Here is a 15560-nt window from a genome sequence, read left to right as displayed (position 1 = left end):
TGTTGTAGAGGTTACAGTCAGACCGATTAATTGAGTCTGTGGACAGGAGTCTTTTATACAGGTGACCATTTAAGACAGCTGTCTTTAATGCAGGTACCAAGTTGATTTGGATTGTGTAACTGGTCTGGAGGAGGCTGAACTCTTAATGGTTGGTAGGGGATCAAATACTTATTTCTCTGTGCAAAATGCAAATAAATATATATAATTTTTACAATGTGATTTTCTTTTTTTTTAATATATAATCTATCTCTCACTGGTAAAATTAACCTAGCCTAAAAATTTAAGACTGCTCATGTCTTTGACAGTGGGCAAACTTACAAAATCAGCAAGGGATCAAATACTTATTTCCTTCACTGTATATATTAGGATATGGTATTATGATATGGAATTATGCTGTGGAGCATGGGAGAGGGTAAGGGGGGAAATAAGTGTTCTTCAAGGGTATACTTCTCTAGAACCTATTCATAACTACAAATCGAAGCCATAATTATAGTACACAGATAACACGTTATTCACTAGAGAAATATATATATATATATATATATATATATATATATTGTTTAAAAAGGAGGGTGAGGGGTAGAAGAGATAATAGATTGCAATATTGGAGTCATTTGAGGGTTTGTTGGAATGGGAGGGGGAACTAGGGTAAGGATGAAAAGCATGAAACAAAGCCTAAGAGAGCAAGTAGGAGGCAGGAGGGATGGAAGACGGTTAGTGGAGAGGATGGGGTAAAACCAGTGATGTAGAATATGAAACAAAATAACACAGGGAGGGGGATGGTGTAATGGGCCGGATTAGAACCATATCTTACTTCTTGTAAATATAACCAATGGACTAGGTAGATTCTGTAATAACCAAGTTGATTTGATTTTCTTTGTTACAATTTTATTGTCATTTTTTTCTTTCTCCTCTTTTTGTCTCTTCTCCTCCTCTCTCTCCCCCATATGTCGGGGATTGGTGCCTCTCCCTCCCCCGGTGGGGGATTGAGGATTGGCTCAGTGATATGTGAATCAGAGCTGTGATGCAGAGGGAAAAGCAATATTTGTGAAGGGGAAAATTGAAGATCAGATGTACCTGTTTGCCTTACTATATCTTCCAAATATAAAACAGATACAGACTCTGGAGACACAATTGGAGAGACTAAACAACGTTAAGGAAGGGATGGTGGTAGTAGGAGGAGACATGAATACTTTGATGAATGTATCGAGGGGGGCTTCCCACCATTCGTATATGTGGCATTGCATAGAATTAAGAAACACTTGCAGCAATCTCAATTGATAGACTTCTGGCAAATATTAAATCCTGCCGTAAGAGATTATAATTTTTTTTTTTACACCAAACAAGAAGTTATTAGACGATATTCGAGGATAGACTATCTAGTCCTCCCCTCCAACATTTACATCGATTGACCAGTGCATCATTAAAAAATATGGAAATACAAGACCATGCACTGGTAATGATGGTCATAGCTACGAGAGTAGATATGAATAGAAGCCTTTCTTGGAAACTAAATGAGTCACTACTCTCAGAATCAGTAGTGTGCTCAGAGGTACAAGGTGATATACAGATTTTCTTTGAGGTCAATCATACGACAGATTGGAATCCTTTAATGGTATGGGAGGCACAATAAATGTGTGGAAAGTGGAATCCTAATTAAGCATTACTCAAGAATAAAAAAGTTAATAAATAAGAAAATGGTGGAGCTGACAAAGCAGGTTCAAGAGTTAGAACAGATACATAAAATGACGAGAGCCCATGCAGACTTGCTACAGGTGAGAGAACGACTCCGGTCCTGCCTATTAGGAAAAGATAAAGCGACTCTGGCGAAATGCAGAAAGACATGCTATAAGCTTGGTAATAAGTCAGGCTACTAGAAAAAACCTTGAGGCAACAAAGAGCTAGGATGTTTATACCCGGGCTCAGAGACCCAGAGGGGGGGATAATAACAGAAAAGATAGCAAAAACATTCCAAAACTTTATGCGGAATTGTTTAGGGGGAAAAGAGACGAGGGTGAGCCAAGATATTCCCAGGAGGAAGAATGGGCATGGGCATACATTGGTGAAACAGGGATGCCGTCTCTGATGGGTGAAATAATAGAAGAGATGGAAAGAGGATCCCTATGGAAGAGATTGAACAGGCAATAAAGGGGACTAGGAGAACAAGGCACCAGGCCCCAATGGTTTTTCCTTGAGAAGGATTTGAGAAGGACCTGATACCACACTTTGGAGTAGCATTAAATGCTATCATAGAAGAACATCAGATATCGATTGACTCCCTTCAAGCACACACAACGGGGATTGGTAAAGAGGAGAAAGATCTTTAACGATGTGCTAGTTACCGTCTGATATATCTTTTAAATATGGATACTAAACCTTTCTCAAGGATTATGATGGCCCACTTGGTGCCTTATTTGCAGCAAATAAAACACAGGGACCAGTGGTTTAATGCCTGGGCTGGAGGCCAGGGACAACACAGTGACAGCAATAAATATCATTCATTATGTGATAATACAGAAAATACCAATGATGATGCTGTCACAGATGCCAAGAAGGCATTTGACAGAGTGAAGTGGCCATTTATTGAGGTGATCTTACGCCACTTGGAGCTTGGCCACAATATGCACTCAAGAGTGATGTTCCTGTACTGCCGCCCAACAGCTCAGGTAAAGGTAAATGGGACTCTGTTCTCCCCTTTTGAGATCAGTAGAGGGACAAGGAAGGGATGCCTGTTGTCCCCGATAATCTTTAGTCTGACCCTTGAACCGTTTTTGTGGAAGATACAGGGGAATCAAGATATTTTGGGGGTTCAAATACAGGAGGGAAGCACAAGGTTGCTGCATATGCAGATGATTTGTTTTTTTTACGAAACCGAAAATATAACTGCCAAATTTATTGCAAGAATATAAGAGATATTTGGCTTTATCAGTATTTAAGAAAAATATAACCAAATCCAAAGCATTGAATGTTTCCGTGAATGTAGTTGAAAAGGACAGCTTGAATCCAGCTATCCCTCTAGATGGGCAGATAAAGCCCTGAAATATTTGTGTATGGTCCTGACTGCAACCGCTGCAACCTTATTCTCATATAATTTCCCAAAGATCCTCAGGACAATAAGGGATTAAAATTAATATCCTTCCAAAAGTTTTATACCTGCTTCAGGCTTTCCCGGTAAATATTCCCGGTGCCTTCTATCAATCACTAGCAACGGTACAACATACAGTTATATGGGCTGGGAATCCACCTAGGGTGTCAAAGGAAGTATGGAAAAGACCAAAAAGGGCTGAAGGTATAGGGCTCTAAGATTTTGTTTTGTTTCACTGGGCAATACATTTGAATAGGGTGGTAGATTGGTGTTGCCATAGGCATAGAAGATTGGTTTCTGTGGAACAGGCTTTTTCAGAAACAAGATTGGACTACCTACCATTGGCTAATAAGAATATAGTTAGCAAACTGGGGGGGGCCATCTGACCATGAGACCCACATTGACAGAATGCAATAAAGCATTTACACGAAAAAAGAAGTTTATAGCAGGGGTGGTAGATCCCATTTTTAGAGAGTGGAAGTAAAGGGGTCATACTCATGACTACACAACCAGAAAGGAATGCAGATATCTTTGGTCTTCAAAAGTAACTTAAAGGGGTTGCCCAGACCCCAAAAATGTATGGCCTATCCTCAGGATAAGCCATCAATAGCTGATCAGTCAGGTTCCGACTCCCGATACACGTTGCACTTCTGACGATAAGCTGTTTTGCTTGTATGAGCGCTGCTTCCCCTTCATTTCCTTTAATACTCACACTGTGAATCACCGACACACTTGTAGCGGCAGTTCACAGTATTACAGACTTATTAAAGGCTATAATGCTGTGAACTGCTACTACAAGTGTGTCAGCGATTCACAGTGTGAGCAGTAGAGGAAATGAAAGGTAAGCAGCGCTCATACAAGCGCTGCGGCCCCTTTCAAAACAGCTTATCGGCAGGGGTGCATTAGTCAGAGCCCGACATTTCAGCTATTCGATCAGCTATTCAGACGGGCTTATTCAGACGAACGTTGAATACGTCCGTTAAAACAACGGCCGTGACATGGACGCATGTATTTCAGTGGGGCTGTTCACCCGGCCGTTATTTCAATGAACCGTGTGAAGGGTCCGTTAAAAAATAGAACATGTCTTATTTTCTTCCTTGTTTCACGGATTCCTGCATAGACTCAAGTCTATGGGGATCCGTGAAAACGGGACCCGCACGGGGGCAACGCGGACGTGAAAAACTGCAGTTTTTGACGTCTGAGTTTCCCCACATTCGTCTGAATAAGCCCTATGTTGTAATAACTCTTGAATGCTTTTACCTATCCAAGCGATTCTAAAATTGTTTTCTCGTGACATATAGTACTTTATGTTAGTGGAAAAATTTGGTCAATAAATTCAGTGTTTATTTGTGGAAAACACCAAAATTGTGAGAAAATTAGCAAAAATTAGCATTTTTCTAAATTTAAATGTATCTGCTTGTAAAACATATAGTAATATCACACAAAATAGTTACTAGTTAACATTTCCCTTGTCTACTTTATGTTGGCATCGATTTTTGAACGTCCTTTTATTTTTCCAGGACGTTACAAGGCTTAGAACTTTAGCAGCAATTTGTCACATTTCCAAGAAAATTTCCAAAACCTAATTTTTTATTGACCAGTGACTCTGAAGTGGCTTTGAGGGCCTTATATATTAGAAACCCCCATAAGTCACCCAATTTTAAAAACTGTACCCATCAAAGTTTTCAAAATAGCATTTGGAAAGTTTCTTAACCCTTTAAGTGTTTCAAAGGAATTAAAGCAATGTGGAGGTGAAATTTATAAATTATTTTTTTTAGAAAATCCATTTTAATCCATTAAAATCCATTTTAATCCATTTTTTTCTGTAACACAGGTTTTACCAGAGAAACACAACTCAATAACTCAATATTCAATGCCCAAATTCTGCAGTTTTTAGAAATATCCCACAAGTGATCCTACTGTGCTAATTTACTGAAACACCAGCCTCAGAAGAAAAAGAGCACCTAGTAGATTTTTGGGGCCTCCTTTTTATTAGAATATATTTTAGGCACCATGTCAGGCTTGAAGAAGTCCTGTGATGCCAAAACAGTGGAAGCACCCCCAAAAAGACACCATTTGGCAAACTGCACCCCTCAAGGAATTTATAGCGGGGTATAGTGAGCATTCAGTTTTTTTACTGAATTTAGTGGAATTAGGCCGTGAAAATGAAAATCTCAATTTTTTCCAATAAAACTTAAAAATTATACATTTTTACAAGGCATAAAGGAGAAAAAGCACCACAACATTTGAAAAGCAATTATTCCTGATTAAGGCAATACCCCATATTTGGTAATAAATGGCTTTTTGGACCCATTTGGCTTTTGGAGCTCAAGTTTTGCTGGAATAGTTTTTGGGTACCATGTGGCATTTGCAAAGCCCTGAGTGACCAAAATAGTGGAAACCTTGCAAAAGTGACCCCATTTAGGAAACCACAGCCCCCAAGGAATGTATCGAGAGGTATAGTGAGCATTTTAAACTCACCGTTTTTTTTTTTGCTGCATTTAGTGGAATTAGGCCGTGAAAATGAATATCTACTTTTTTTCTAAAAAAATTTAGTTTTAGCTCAGATTTTTCTATTTACACAATGGATAAAGGAGAAAAAGCACCCCAACATTTGTAAAGCAAACTCTTCTAAGCATGGCAATACCTCTGATAATAAACTGCTGTTTGATCATAGCAGGGCTTTGAAGGGAAGGAGCGCTATTTGGCTTTTGGAGCTCAAGTTTTGCTGGAGTGGTTTTCGGGTGTCATGCCAAAACAGTAGAAACACCCCAAAAGTGACCACATTTGGGAAACTACACCCCTTAAAGAGTCTATCTAGGGTATAGTGAGCATTTAGACCCCACAGGTTTTTTGCAGAATTTATTAGAATTAGGCAGTGAAAAGGAATTTCCACTAAAATGTTGATTTTTTTCATTTTCACAAGGGATAAATGAGAAAAAGCACCACAACATTTGTAAAGCAATCTCTTCCGGGTACGGCAATAACCCACATGTGGTTATAAACTGCTGTTTGGACACATGGCAGGGCTCAGAAAGGCACTACCGCTATTTGGCATGCAGATTTTGCTGGATTGCTTTTTGGGCGCCATGTTGCATTTGCAAAACTACCTGAGGTACCAGAGTACAGTGGAAGCCTCAGAGAAGCGACCTCATTTTGGAAACTACCCGCCTCAAGGCATTTATCATTTGCCTGGACATATGACAGGACTTAGAAGAGCAACATGCTCATTTGAGGCCTATCTTGGTGATTTTCACAGCATTGGCCCACAATTGACGGGCTCTGAGGTCAAATAGTAAACAAACCCCTAAGTAGTGACCCTATTTTGGAAACGACACCCATTAAGGCATTGTAAGGGGTGTAGTGAGCATTTTTACTCCACAGGTGTTTTCTCTTTAGAAATTATGCGCAGCGGTTGGGCCAAAGCGAAAATTCAAAGTTTCCACTGATATTTCATTTTAGTGCACAATATGTTGTGCTCCGTTTGTGCCACTGAAGACAAATTCTTACAGGGTTCTTACAGGTATGGGAATTCCATATATGTGGATGTAAACTGCTGTTTGGGCACGCTGTATGGTTCAGAAGGGAGGTAACGCTATTTGGATTTTGGAGCGCAGATTTTGCTTGGTAGTTTTTCTGTTCGGGGTTTTTCAGTTTATAATGTTGGGGCATATGTAAGCTGTGCGGTGTACATCAGGGCATATTAAGAGGGTATAATAATGCGGTATATAAATAATAATCCACAGCTGTGTGGCCAGTGTCGAACTGATAAATGGTGCCCAATCTTATCCGCTTTTGCAACACTCTGCACATTTTGTGTCGCCATCTTTTGAGAGCAATAACTTTTTTTCGCGATGGAGCGGTGTAAGGGCTTATTTTTTTGCAGGACAATCTGTAAGGTTTTTTTTTGTACCACTTTGGGGTACATACAAGTTTTTGAATCACTTTTTATTCTGTATTTTTAGAGACATGGTGACTAAAAACAGCAATTCTGCTATTGTTTTTTTTTACGCCGTTCACCGTGCACTATAAATGACATATTTCATTTATTCTGCGGGTCGATGCGATTACGGCGATATAATATGTATATTGTTTTTTTATGTTTTACGGTGTTTGCATGATAAAATCACTTTTTAAAAAAAAACAACAAACATTTACTTTTTATGTTGCCATATTCTATGAGCTATAAGTGATTATTTTTTCCATCAAGAAAGCTGTGTTGGGGCTTGTTTTATGCGGAACAAACTGTAGTTTTAATTGGTACCATTTTTTGGGTACATGCATCTTTTTGATCCCTATTTATTAAATTTTTTGGGAGGTGAAGTGACTAAAACATAGCAATTCTGGTATTGTTCTTTTCTTATTTTTTTTACGGCGTTCACCGCGCTGGATAAATAACATTATATTTTTATAGGCCAGGCCGTTACGGACGTGGCAATACCAATTATGCATAGTTTATTTATTTTTTTCATTTTTTTCTAATAATAAAGGACTCGATAAGGGAAAAATTGCACGTTTTTATTTTATTACTTGGAACTTTAGCTTTTTTATTATTGTACGACATTTGTTTTTAACTTTTTTTTTAATTTAGTCCCACTAGAGAATTGAAGGTCCAACTGTTCGATCGTTGGTATAGTATTGTTTTTACACCTTTGGGAGGGCCTAATCACCTTCCGTAGATAGCAGACCCGGAAGCCTTTGTTAAGCTGTCGGTTACCATAGAAACCATCGGTATCCCGTGATCGCGTCGCGGGGTGACGATGGTGTTGTAACTCCTTAGATGCGGCGGTCGCTATTGACCACCGTATTTAAGGTGTTAATCGGCAGGGACCACCGCTGTGATCAGACCCAATGTCTTCCCTTAGTACTAAGTACTGAGAGATGCCGGGCAGAGGAGCATCACTGCGCTCCATTAGGAGAACACGTAGATTAACAGGCTGCAGGCACAAGGACCAGCGCTGCAGACCGTTAATCTACGTGGGCTGGTCGCGAAGTGTTTATTGGAGCAATTCATTTCCGTTTTTCATTCGTCGAATTTCAAGAGCCATAACTTTTTTATTTTTACGTAGACATAGACGTGTGAGGGCTTTTTTGTTGCAGGACAAGTTGTATTTTTTAATGGCAGCATTTTGGGGTATGTGTAATTTATTGATAAACTGATATTAACTTCTTTTAGGGGTAGTGGAGAAAAACTGAAAATCTGCCATTTTTTGCGCCCCTCACCGTTTGGTATAAATACATAATAATTTTATTCTCCAGGTCATTACAATTGCAGCGGAACCAAATTTTTATAGTTTTTTTTTTGTTTTACTACTTTTTTTTTTTTGTTTTACTACTTTTGCACAATAAAAACCCTTTTTTATAAAAGACGTAGGTTGTATGATGGCTTATTTCTTGTGAGACAATTTGTACTTTTTTGGGTTACATACGACATTTTTAAGGCTTCTTATTGCATTTTTTGGAAGTCATAAGGAACAGAAAACAACAATACTGTCATTGTTTTTTTGTTTTTTTTTATATAGCACTTTCTTTTAAGTCCACTATTGGATTTTACTATGCGATTGTTTGATCGCTTTTATAAAACACTGCAATACAGAAGTATTATGCTTGCCAGTATAAAACTGACAGGCATTCTATTCTATTTATTAGGCACTCGGCTGCCAGGAAAACCATTGTCATTCCACGATTGCGTTGCAGGGGTGCCGATGGGATGATAGAGGGAGCCCCCTCCCTCTGAAGTCACTTAAATACTGTGGTTGCTATTGACTGCGGCTTCTGAGTGGTTAAACGGCCGAGAATGGTGTTAATTCCAATACCGGCAGTTAGAGCAGGTGCCTGGCTGTCTTTAGACAGCCCAGCACCCGCTCCAGATGGCACAGGACAGGCTTCTCACACAGCGCCATGAAAAGGCTGCACTGTGCCATAAGTACCCTTAATGACTGCTCTGAAAAGGCATATGGGCGGTCATTAAGGGATTAAACTAAATGTAATATTTAAAAAATTTTAGCGGTGTAGTTTCCTTACAGGGGTTTTCCAATTGATTTATTTTTTATAAAACTCTGTATATGTGCTAAAATATAAAAAAAGCTCAGCACGCCACAGATGCGACCAGTAAATGGCATGCCGTGGTCATGTGCTGGGATGGCACATCATGACTGTAGCGATGTAAGCAAAGACCAGCCGGGCACTGGCGCAAATTTGCAACTTGAGAAAGAAAGTAGCTGTCATCTCATCCTGGGAATTATAGTTTCACGACAGCTGGAGAGCCACAGGTTGGCGACTGCTGCTCTAGGCTAGCAAAATGTCTTTCTCTGCTCTGTAAAGCTGTAACATGAAATATTAAAAGCTCTAATAAAGATACATTTACATACAAATATAATATGAGCAAGATAAAAAGGAAAACCCGTTAATATGAGAAAATAATGTACAAAAGTCAACTGTGAGCTTGCTTTAAACAAAAAGAAAACAAAATACTGGCCTTTTAGCCTCTTAAGCTTCCTTAAAATTAAAAACTGGCGTTGGGTTTTATCTTCCTGTGAATAGAGATGGTAATTAATTTCTGAGAGGCATTAGGCATAAGGCAGCAACATATTTATTCATGGTACGCTAATAATTGCATTGTTGAGAAAAATGCAGACTTAAAAAACGGCAATCGTATGTTTTATATTTATGTATTATTTATCCCTTACTACAACAAGAACCAACTTTAATTACTAGCTAATTGCATTATCAGCTATTAAGCCGTGTTAAATTGTGGCTTTTTAAAAGGCAGCAGAACATTTTACATTGTAAGTGAATATGTACATTTAACAACAGATGGGAAAAAATATGATGTGGTTGCTGGTTTGCCAGCAGGATACCTACAAAGTCCAGCTGCCTCGAGAAGAAAAGAAAAAAATAACCAAAAAGTAAATTAAAGGAAGTATATCATTGAATGCAATAATTACCCTTCCCACCTGGCCACCTTTCAGATGCATCATTACTCTGGGAACGCTGGGAGTAACAGGCGGGGTGAAGAGATATATGGAATCTGTGCTCCTTTACAACTTGAAGCAACACATGGAATCTGCAAAGTTCACCACATTCACATTCATCTCATTGCCACATATATGTTTTTCCTTATCCCTTGTACATTTTTGAAAACACAGTGGCCTATTGTATTAGGAAATGTTAAGAAGATTTCCATTTACAGTTGACGTGTGACCATTAACCCCTTAAAGACCATGCCAATTTGTGTTTTTCATTTTAATTTTTTCCTCCCCGCCTTCCAAAAGCCATAACTTTTCTATTTCTTTGTCGACATAGCCGTATGAGGGCTTGTTTTTTGTGTGACCATGTATTGTACCGCATAATGTACTGGGAGTCTGAAAAAAAATGGGCAAAAAACTGCGATTACGCCATTTTTTGGGGGGGGTTTTGTTTTTACGTCGTCCATCAGGTGGTAAAATCCACATATTCACCTTATTCTACAGGTTGATACGATTACGGAAATACCAAATTTATGTTTTGTTTTATGTTTTATCACTTTAAAAAAAATAAAACTATTTGCTAAAAGAGCGCCATATCTTTTTTTTAATTTTTCCATCAATTTAGAGGTGTGAGGGCTTAAATTTTGTTGGACAAGCTGTATTTTTCACCGATACCATTTTGGGGTATATGTGACTTTTTGATCATTTTTTATTCCTTTTTTTGGAGCGCTAAGGTGTCCAAAAAACAGCAATTTGCATGTTTTATATACTGTATATATTTTTTACGTCGCTCACCGAGCATGTCAACCCGTTAATGCTCCATGACCTACTATTAGGTCATGTTAACTAGAGCGTTCACGCTCTATGACCTAATAGTAGGTCATGGGAATAACCGCCCTTCCGCCCCCTCCCGGCACTTTTATGAGCTCCTACAGCAGGGACCGATCACGGTGTCCCTGCCGATTAACCCGTTAGAAGCCGTGTTCATGATAGCGGGCGGTGATGGTGGCTATGGCATCCGGAGGCCTAACAATGGCCTCCGGCTATGCCATCTACGGAAGCCTAGAACACGAAACTGTAGTGCAGTGTATTAGAATAGCAATCAGGGCCTCCTGCCCTCAAGTCCCCTAGTGGGACAAAGTAAAAATGAAAAAATAAGTTGTATAAAAATTAAAAAATATAAGTTTTAAAGTAATAAAAGTAGAAATCCCTCTTTTCCCTTAGCAGTCCCTTTTTATTAAAAATATAAATAAAATAAACAAACTATACATAATTGGTATCGCTGTGTCCGTAACAGCCTGAACTACAAAAGTATTTAGTTATTTGTCCCGCACGGTGAACGCCGTAAAAAAAATTATAATAAACCATGACAGAATCACAATTTTTTGGTCACTTCACCTTTCAAAAAATGTAATAAAAATCGATCAAAAAGTCGCATGTACCTAAAAATGGTACTGATCGAGACTACAGTTCGTTACGCAAAAAACAAGTTCTCACATGGCTTTCTTGATAGGAAAATAAAAAAGTTATGGCTCTTAGACTATGGCAACACCAAAAGTAAATTATTTTTTATAAAAATTATTTTGTCGTGCAAACTCCATAAGACATAAAAAAAAATATAAACATATGGCATCATCATAATCGTATTGCCCCATTTATAGCGCATGCTGAGCGCTGTAAAAAAAAGGAATTAAAAAACCATAGTAGAATTGCTATTTTTTAGCCACCACGCCTCTTAAAAAATAGAAAAAAGTCGCATGCACCCTGAATCTGGGAATCTGGGCAATAAGTATTGAGTTGCGTTTCTACATGCTGTTTTGAATACGATGAGGGGTCTAGTTTCTAAAATTGGGTGTTTTATGGGGGTTTCTAATATATAGGCCCCTCAAAGTCACTTCCGAACTAAACTGGTACCTAAAAAATAGTGACTTTTGAAATTTTATTCAAAATATGAGAAATTGCTGCTTATGTTCTAAGCCTTCTAACGTCCTAGAAAAATAAAAGAATGTTAAAAAAAATGATGCCAACATATAGTAGACATATGGGAAATGTGAACTAGTAACCATTTTGGGTGTTATAACCCTCTGTCTTAAAAGCAGATGCATTTAAATTTAGAAAAATTCTATTTTTTTCCAAATTTTCTCTAAATTGTGCTATATTTCACAAATAAACACTAAATATATTGACCAAATTTACCACTAACATAAAGCCCAATGTCTCACTGGAAAACAGTCTCAGAATCGGTTGGATAAGTTTAAGCATTCCAAAGTTATTACCACATAAAGTGAAATATGTCAGATTTGAAAAACTGGGCTCTGAGCCTTTAGGCCCAAACTATGCTGCGTCCATAACAATGCTATGTTGTGAAAGTTCAGACTTTTACAGACGCAGCGATACCAGTTATGTTAACTTTTATTTATTTTTTAACATTTCTTTAGGGAAAAAATGGGAAAATTAGGACTTTTTGAACTTTTAATATATATATATTTTTTGGAACATTATAAAAATCTTTATTTAACAGTTTACTTTTTTTACTAGGCAGGGCTTCAAAGGAGTACAAATATGGCAGACCTGGGGGGCCTTTATTAGGGCCACAGGCTGCCATAACTAACATTGTAAATGACCGATCATGCCGCGGGGGAGTCACGATGGTGTGTTTGAGGGGGCTCCCCCTGATTCTAACAACTTAAATGCCTCGGAAGCGATTGACCGCGGCATTTAAGGTGTTGAATGGGCAGAATCAAAGGGATCTTTTATACCGCCCGTTGCAGTGAGGTGTCGGCTGTGTAACACAGCCGTCACCCGCTGTGTATGGAGTGAGCTCAGCCCATAAGCCCGCTCCATACTTCCCCTTAACGGCTGCCGCGCAGGGCCGCCATCAGGGGGGTATTAGGGGTAGTACTGTAGGGGATATCTTTAATAGTAACTAGTTTAAAAACAGGGGTAACACACCACTGTGACATAAGCCCCACCGTGAAAATAAAAAATGTATTAAACAAAAAAACACTGAGTTATTATGATACCTATATCTCTGTGTTTAAACGATATTAGTAGGAATCAGCATATACCCAGGGCACAACAGTAGTACAAACCCTAATTGAAGCATAGGTGTCCGACAAAATCGGATCTCCTAACGCTGGGTGTAACACAATATAGTTGTCCCCAATGCACACATTCCATAGACATTAAACGACCCTACGCGTTTCAGATACTCATCCTCAGGGGTCCGTATCTTGGTAACTCTGGCCTCATCACCAGCGATATTAGTATTCAACAGCGGATATTCCGCTGTGCGTCACGGGAAGATGCACGTATCGATGTCAACGGCATACTTCATTGCAGGCGCTAGGTTACTATAAACGCTAAACTCGGTCAATTCATGTGTTGCCGCCGAATACGATGGGTGGAGTTTAGCGTTTATAGTAACCTAGCGCCTGCAATGAAGTATGCCGTTGACATCGATACGTGCATCTTCCCGTGACGCACAGCGGAATATCCGCTGTTGAATACTAATATCGCTGGTGATGAGGCCAGAGTTACCAAGATACGGACCCCTGAGGATGAGTATCTGAAACGCGTAGGGTCGTTTAATGTCTATGGAATGTGTGCATTGGGGACAACTATATTGTGTTACACCCAGCGTTAGGAGATCCGATTTTGTCGGACACCTATGCTTCAATTAGGGTTTGTACTACTGTTGTGCCCTGGGTATATGCTGATTCCTACTAATATCGTTTAAACACAGAGATATAGGTATCATAATAACTCAGTGTTTTTTTGTTTAATACATTTTTTATTTTCACGGTGGGGCTTATGTCACAGTGGTGTGTTACCCCTGTTTTTAAACTAGTTACTATTAAAGATATCTTTTTACTCAGTTGTCATTTCAGTGAACCTTATAATTAAATTTCTTTATATTGTGGGAGCACAATTAGATTTCTATCTAACTATACAGTGAAATTGTAGTACTGTAGGGGGCCCGGCCAAACTTAATTGAAAGGGGGGCCCGGCAACTGCCGCGACTTGCTTTTGGTAGAAAAAAACAAGCCCCTGCAATGGGGCCTGTTCTTTTCACCAAAACAATGTCGTGAGCTGCTGCGGGCCCCCGAGCTGCGGGCCCCCCTCTCATCAACGCCGCCGCGAAACACCCCCGCTTGCACGCGTACGAGCGCGCACGACCGCAAGCGCGCACGATCGCAAGCGCGCGCCCACGTGCGAACGACCAGGCGCGCCGCCGAGAAGGAGCAACACAAGTACATCGACGGGGAAGGACAGCCACACAGGGACAGCGGCGCACGGTTACTTACCTGCTGGCCCGCCTCCGACTCCGCCTCCTCCTTGTCCTCCTCCGCCTCCTCGTCCTCCTTGTCCTCCTCGTCCTCCTTGTCCTCCTCCGCCTCCTCGTCCGACTCCGCCTCCGACTCCGCCTCCTCGTCCTCCTCCTCTTCCTCCTCCTCGTCCGCCTCCTCCTCCTTCTCCAGAGCGTAGCTGCGTAAGGAGAGGGGGAGGAGTCTAGTTCTTGCGCGGCGGCAGTTCTACGAACCCCGCCATTTTCTGGAGCCTGGAGGTGAAGGACGACGTCTGGACCGAAGACATCGCCTGAAGAGGACTGGAGTGGGAGCAGCTCTTCTGACATGGTGAGTAAAGTGTGTCAAAGTGCTGTTTAAGTATGGCCCTGTTCACACAGAGTATTTTGCAGGCCGAAAAAATCTGCCTCAATATTCCTTAAAGAATTTTGAGGCAGATTTTGACCTGCCCACACTATCTTGCTGCGTTTTTTGCTGCGTTTTTTGCCCGCTGCGATTGAGGACAGCAGACAAAAAACGCAGGGAAAAATGCATTTTCTGCCTCCCATTTATTTCGATGGGAGGTCAGAGGCAGAACCGCGGCAAGAAAGGACGTGCTGCTTTTTCTTTTTTCTGTGACTTACTCTCATTGATTTCAGATTAAATCAATGGGAGGCGGTTTTGGAAGTTGTTTCGTGCTGATTCTGACGCAGTGTCCGAGTCAATATCAAGGCCCAAAAACTCTGTGAACTGGGCCTTATTGTTAGGGCTTATTCAGACGAACGTGTAATACGTCCGTGCAACGTGTGTGATTTTCACGCGCCTCGCACGGACCTATGTTACTCTATGGGGCCGTGCAGACTGTCAGTGATTTTCACGCAGCGTGTGTCCGTGTGTCCGCTGCGTAAAACTCACGACATGTCCTATATTTGTGCATTGTTCGCGCATCACGCACCCATTGAAGTCAATGGGTGCGTGAAAATCCCGCCCAGCACTTCCGCAGCCGTATAAACTATGAATGAAAACAGAAAAGCACCACGTGCTACAAACAGAGTGTCATAATGATGGCGGCTGCGCGAAAATCACGCAGCCGCGCGTCATACGCTGCTGACACACGGAGCTGTTATGGACCTTTTGCATGCGCAAAACGCCACGTTTTTGCGCACGCAAAAAGCACACGCTCGTGTAAATCCGGCCTTAGGGTAGGAACACACTAGGCAT

The sequence above is a fragment of the Rhinoderma darwinii genome, chromosome 3 (genome assembly GCF_050947455.1).
Source record: "Rhinoderma darwinii isolate aRhiDar2 chromosome 3, aRhiDar2.hap1, whole genome shotgun sequence".
Taxonomy (NCBI): domain Eukaryota; kingdom Metazoa; phylum Chordata; class Amphibia; order Anura; family Rhinodermatidae; genus Rhinoderma; species Rhinoderma darwinii.
The sequence above is the reverse complement of the archived record's forward strand: the minus strand, read 5'-3'. Positions refer to the sequence as shown.